We start from the raw sequence: 7055 nt of genomic DNA, 5'->3' as shown, positions 1-7055 counted from the left end.
GTGGCCTSACCAGAGCTGAGCAGAGGGGCAGGATCCYCTCCCTTGACCTGCTGGCAACATCCTCCTGATGCAGCCAGGAGCCCATTGGCCTTCTTGGCCACAAGGGCACTGCTGCCTCATGGTTAACTTGGTGTCAACYAGGACTCCCAGGTCCCTCTCTGTGGAGCTGCTCTCCAGCAGGTCRACCCCTAATCTGTCCTGGTGCCTGGGGTTATTCCTCCCCAGGTGCAGGACCCTACACTTGTCCTTATTGAACCTCATGAGGTTCCCCTCCGCCCAACTCTCCAGCGTGTCCAGGTCCCTCTGGATGGCAGCACAGCCCTCCGGAGTGWYGGCCACTCCACCCAGCTTGGTGTCATCTGCAAACTTGCTCAGAGTAGCCTCTGTGCCATCGCCCAGGTCACTGATGAACAAGTTTAACAGCACYRGGCCCAGCACTGACCCCTGGGGGACACCACTGGCCACAGGCCTCCAACTGGACTCGGCCCCATTTATCACCACCCTCTGAACTCTGCCATCCAGCCAGTTCTCAATCCACCTCATAGCTTTCCTATGAGAATATTATGGGAGACAGTGTCAAAAGGCTTGCTGAAGTCAAGGCAGACAACACCCACGGCTCTCCCTTTGTCCAGCTGGTCAGTCATCCCATCGTCCAGCTGGTCAGTCATCCCATCGTAGAAGACTGTGAGGTACGTCACACGACTTCCCCTTAGTGAATCCATGCTGACTGCTCCCAATCACTTTCTTTTCCTTGACATGCCTAGAAATGCTCTCTAGGATGAGCTGCTAAAAAAAAAGAACACCTGTTTCCGCCTGGTTTCGAACCAGGGACCTTTCGCGTGTTAGGCGAATGTGATAACCACTACACTACGGAAACCTCCATTTTTTTTTTTTTTAAGTTCACAAGAAAGTGGTTACTGTCTGTGAGAGTCTTTAGCAAGGGTTCTTTCTGAAAGCTTTTCTGAAACCCAAGTACATTTCATGGACTAGATCATCCTTTATTCTGTGCTCCCTTCTGCAGAATTATCTTATGCAGTGAAACTGCATCAGATGTGCTGACCCTTCCAGTCGCATCATTGTCCACATGAGCAGATGCTGATTCCCCTCTTTATTGTATCTCTCTTCACCTTCCAGCACTGGCACACAGACCTCTGACACCACCCCAAGAATCCATATGAAAATTAAAGTCACATTTGTCACCTTCTAGTTCTCTGTTACTAAGGCAACTTTAGTCAGTGGGGTATTCATAACAATTTATTGTACAGCAATTTATTATAAGCTTCTATTAATTTAAGTGACATGTTGTAAGATTTTCTATACTAACTTTGCAATAGCTGAAGCCCTGAGCAATGTGATCTGACCCCAGAGCTGGCCCTGCTGTGAGCAGGGGTTTGATTTAGGGATCTCCTGGGGTCGCCAACTTAAATCTTCCTATGATCTTATCATGCTTCGGTTTAAGAAAGCCCTTCCAACCTTCATCTCCCCACTGAAGAAAGGCTGTGGTATGAGAACCTCACTACTCTCCTCCACTAAAGTAAGCACTGAAATAAATGTTATAGCCCTATATTCTTTCATAGCTTCTTTAGCAGTCTGAGTATTTACAGGCATGCTGGTAGACTTCCTGCTTCATATGTGTTTAAGAAAGGATATCTTCCTTTTTATGCCCCTAGCTCAGTGCCTATTTTTGGCCTGTTTTACCATAATTTTATATTCCACATGCCAGAGTTAAAGTCAATTTCTGTATTTTCTTTATAAGTTTAATTTTTTAAAAAGAATAACTTTATCCTACTCTTGTCATGTTAATTTGATGTTTAYTTTTTTTTGTTTGTCTTCCTATTTGCTCCAAGTTGCTAGTCTGATATTTTCAAAAAATTCTTATACAACCTACCTTTTTGACCGTTTCTGTCTTTCTTTACAAGTGTCTTCATTTTTATGTAGTTTTTATTTTTTAAACTGAGTACTACCATACTGGTTGGGACAGCAGTATTTAAAACCTGACCTGTTTACAGCTCAGGGTCCTCTACCAGTCATTTTCCTGATTAGCTCCTCTATGACACAGTTTAAAAACTTTTTCCCTAGTCTCATGTTGCAATCACACCAGGGGTGCTTAATTTATATAAAGCAACTGATGTAGCTCATTCTTACAGTGTTTTCTGCATTTGTCATCTCTCTAATTTTGATTAGCTTACAGGAACTAATTTTGATTAGTTACAAGAATTTTCACYGTCCTTCCTGTTTTGAAGTATAGTCTTACTGCTACAATTTTTGCAATTTAGGTCTGTCATTTCCATCCATATTCAYTTTGCTTTATGAGTCACAATCAACTGATTTAACTGCTTTGACTGCGTTTGTTCTTTAACATAAAGCACCACTGTTACCTTTGGGCAGTTCACTCTTTCTTCTGTAATACTTTTACCCCAATGATACCAGATTTCAATGATTATCCTTGTTTCCTTTCCAGCTCCAATATATCTGCTGTGTCAACTTCCTATTTTATACTCCATCAAAGCTGTTCCAAGTGTTAGCTTTTAGACTTCTAACGTTTGAATGGAAAGACAGATTGACCTAGGTGCTTTCATATTTGTGTGTGCTGTTTAAATAGGATTGGTCTCTTCAGGGTTCAGGAAATAGGTTCCCTGTTTCACTCAGGTTACTGGTTTTCACACTACCATTCACCTGAAGACACATTTTTTCATGATTGCGCCTTGGCAGATGTGCCTTTCCAGATGCTTTTTTAATACTTCTTTGTTTAAAATCCCCCACAGAGCTTCTTCAATTCTGACCCACCTATAACTTCCTGAGTTCTGAATGGCATCTGCTACCACTGTAGTCGAGGTGAAACTCACCTTTTCTAACCAAGCTACTTCTCTTCCAAAAATCACCTGAGTTTCCAGTGAGGGCAGATTCTGCYTATTTCCTCTTCTCCTCATTCCCTAAAACAAAACATGAGACTGATTTCCAGTATTTCAGTATGGTCACACGGCACTGGGAGCATTTTGGGAAAGGCTGCCATGGGAGGCCTGCTGCTTCTCCTCCCACCTCACAACTTCCATGTGGCCTCCAGCCAGGAGGACTTCCCTTCCTCCTCATGTAATGGCCTGTGGTGCTCGCTGAGGGCAAACTGGCAGATCTCATATGCCTTTAGAGAGACTCTTGGGGAGTATTAGGCCAAAAGAATCTCACCTTTAGGCCAGCAGCCTCAGACTGCTGGGAGTGAAAATAGTTTTATCTCARGAAGGCATCTCAGGAGATTCTTTTGTCACTCCCCTCAAAGTCTTGGTGATGAGGCATTAGGTATTCTTAATGCTTCCAGCCTTTAGTTCTTCATGGAAATAATTTTTATTATTTCCCTTATCTCACTGGAGAGAGCACTTTGTGCTGAACTGAACCTTTTTTCCCAAGTGGAAGGCCTCATCTGTGGTAAGCTAGGATACTCCCTGCGGATTTAAATCTGCAGTACAAGGAAAGTCAAGCTATATCAATTATGCCATATCATTATGTCAATTATCACACAGAAGACAATTCCTGAACAAAGAGAACATGACAAAGCCCTAGAAGCATTCATTAGATTTGGGAGATTGTATAATAGCAAGAGACAGTGAACGGTGGGGAGAGTTTTCAGTTGTTCTATGACTCCTAAGCCTCTTCAGACTAGAGGTTAACACTGGAATGTTATCCTGAAGGTATTGTGCTCTTGTGATCAGGAATAGGGGAGAGGGCGTTCTTCTTAAAGCTACAAATTGTGTTATTTTATCAAATAAATAACAGGACAGAGAAGGGAGAAAAGGCCTAGTTTTTGTAGAGCATTGTGAAGCTGACCTAATGGACACACAGACCCATTGAATTGTCCAGACAATGCCGGGATAATTTGAGCTTGGGAAATTCATCTCTGGATTCAAAGTTTGCAATAACAAGAAAAGCTCCAGGACTGTCTCTCCTGCTAGCAGGACACTTACTACAGCTGGGTTCTGCTGTTTCTGCAGCAGGCAGAGGTTTGCACCTACGTGCCGGTGCCTGTCAGACTCAGCTTGACATCAGACTCTGTGGGAGTCTTCTCATTGACTTCAGCAATTAGACCTGCGGTTCTTAATCAACCTGTACAAAAGACACATCTATAAATAACTATCTTCTCTGCAGTATTAGCTTTCATGATTAAAAAAATGCTACCATTGCTACAAATAGAAAATTGCTGAAAATTATCTGTGAAAGGCAATTATATTCCTACTCACTGTGGTCAAAAGAAAAGTTTTTTCATTTTTCACATGAAATTTTTGTCTACAATTTGCAGGGGCTGGTAGCCTTGGAAAGTTTGGTCAAAGCCTTCCAACACTGTCAAATTTGCTAATAATTCATGAAACTTAAGAGACTGAAACTTATCATAAAACATATTGTAATGGTACTTTATTTTAAGGTGGTGAACATATTCTTATCTGCACTGGGAATGGGTGTCTGCCTTTAAATTTCTGAGCAACTGTCAGTTTAATTCTTAAAACACTGTGTAATTCATTGAGTCAATGAATCAACCCCTGCATGTTCTTCCAAGAGACAAACTCACTGCAATACTGGGAAACCATTACTGTGACCTTTTCTTTCATATGATGGTGCAAATTCCACAACTAAGTTAAAGTTTAAGTCACCTAAACTTAAAGTTTAGRTAGGTGATGCATTCTGAATAAACAGGAGCAGACAAGATCTGATAAGTTATGTCACTCTGTTATTCACATCTTTTTCACTAAATCTCAGTTGTGCAATACTCTCATCTAAATGTTTAATCATTTTGGAATCTTAATAACCATTTTGGAGTAATATCAGCAATTTAAAAAGTGGTCACTGATTCTGGTGACCTTGGTAGGACCTGATTTGCAGTTGGCACAAAGCCTCCTACCAATCTGGGAGTAGTTATTTCTGATTGACTGCTCCTGCAAGGACATCGTCATCTCTGCCCTCTCTGCCAGGCTGCTCTTCACCAAAAAGCCACATCAACCATCCTGTCATATATATAAGGAAACAGCTAGGAAAGGGGAATTGTTGGAGAGGCTTATCAGAGCTCTGCCCAAGCTGGCCAGAGTCCTGGCCTGAGCTGTCAGATGATGACTTGTAATCAAAGGAGGAAAAAAAAAGTCTTCTCACCAAAAACATCAGTAGGTGAAGTTCACATGAGCTGCCTGGGAAGCAGTAAAGTTACTCCCTGGTGGTTTTAGTGGTCAGGTTTGGGTGCTTTCACTGCTGTGCCCCAGGTTCGATTCCCAGTCATGGAAGCTTTTGTTGCCAGCATGGAGTCACCAAGGGGAAATGATGCWTAAGGGCAGGGATGTTGTGTTGTCTGCCTTGACTTCAGGAAGGCTTTTGACACTGTCTCRCATGATGTCCTCAAAGGCAAGCCCAGGAAGCATGGGTCAGATGAGTGACAGTGAGGTGGGTTGAGAACTGGTTGAATGGCASAGCTGAGAGGGTTGTCATCAATGGTCTGTAGCTAGCAGCATACCACAGGCAGCAGTATTGGCTCCAGTCCTGTTCAGTTTATTCATCAGTGAGCTGGATGAAGGGACAGAGAGCACATAATGACACAAAACCCTGATAACCCAGAGGGAAATGTCATTGGCTTCCTTAACCCTGAGGGCACATTGCTGGCTCATGTTCAACTTCTTCACCACCAGGACCTCCAGATACTTCTGTGCAAAGCTGCTCCTGAGTTCCTTGGCTCCCAGCATGTCTTGCTGATTGAGGTTATTCCCCTAGCTCGGGACTTGGAATTTGTCTTTGTTGAAGTCCATGAGGTTCCTCTGCCCAGTTCTCCAGCCTCCTGAGGTCCCTCTGCACAGCAGCACAACCCTCTGGTTTATTAGCCATCCCTCTCAGTTTAGTATCACCTGCACAGATGAGTTTTCTTCATAATCTTGAAGGTCTTTTTCCAACCATAATGATTCTATGATTCTAAGATGCCACTACAAGTAATGAAGTACAATTAAGGCAACTGCAGAAAGAATAGCAATGATTGGTAAGGATAAGTGTAGTGGTACTTATCAGTCTTGGTTTCTGCTCTGGATGAAATGAATAAGATAATAGGTTGAGTACATTGCACAGAAATTAGTAACCAGACCAGCATCAGTTACTCAGAGCACAGACAGAAAGGAATGTAATTCTAAATGGTCTCTCCAGGTCTTTTAATTCATTAATATGATTGCAAATGTCAAGGTTAATGCTAAAGTCTCAATTTTACTTAAAATTATCCTTTACTTAAAATCACAGCAGATGCAGCAATTTTCTAACAAAAGAGCAAAAGGCTACATCCAAAGCTGCTGCAAATACCCTACAAGTTAGGATTTTAAGCATTCATGTAACATAACTTCAGCTGGCTGAAAGCAGGTATCCAGCCTAAGTTCATCACTAAGATCCCTCTCTGTTCAATGAGGGAAGTAGCTCTCCCTTTGAAATACCTGTCTCTGCCTCTCTCAAAGATGTAATGACCATTGATGCAGACTAAGCTGATTCTGGACTGTAGTTAGTCTGGACTAAAGTTAAATGACACAAAATCTGCCTGCCATGATTTCAGTGCTCCACAGGTATCAGTCCTACAGAGAAACCAAGGTGGGTTTTCAATGTGTGCAGAAAATATCCCCAGTTACAGGAGTGAACTTGTGAGATCGTTATCTCCAGCATGTCTGCTGTATGCTAAGGGTGTTTGCAATTACAGCAACGCCAAATTGCCGTTTAGCATTTTTAAGTACCTTATCTCCTGCTTTCAGCATGGGAAAAAATGACACTTCAAATAATATCATGTTGCAAACACTGACTTTTCAACTGTAGTCAGTACATATGTGAATACCAGATGGAATTAACTGAATAATGRAAATACTAGATTTAGAAATAACTATCTATTAGAAGAAACCCAGTTTCAGAGTTAATAAAAGGTGAAGTCATCTTAGATATATGAGACATATAATCAGTGAAGTCATGTTGATCACGACAATGCTTCAATATCTTCTACCTTTTAACCATTATCACAAACAAATCAATGGATCTCAGTAAATTTATCATTCTCTGTTATTAGCGAT

The 7055-nt window shown here is 41.9% G+C and overlaps 1 non-coding gene across 1 annotated transcript; it reads right to left on the bottom strand.

The window, feature by feature from the left end:
* Positions 1-804: 804 nt before the first annotated feature.
* On the bottom strand, positions 805-877 carry TRNAV-AAC. Its single transcript has one exon. It is a non-coding gene; the product is annotated as a tRNA-Val (tRNA).
* Between the last annotated feature and the right edge of the window lie 6178 nt (positions 878-7055).

Source organism: Nothoprocta perdicaria, unplaced genomic scaffold (assembly GCF_003342845.1).
Source record: "Nothoprocta perdicaria isolate Ctin4 unplaced genomic scaffold, notPer1 scaffold_155, whole genome shotgun sequence".
NCBI classification, from domain to species: Eukaryota; Metazoa; Chordata; class Aves; order Tinamiformes; family Tinamidae; genus Nothoprocta; species Nothoprocta perdicaria.
Note: the sequence above shows the minus strand (reverse complement) of the source record. Positions and strands in the feature narration are given on the sequence as shown.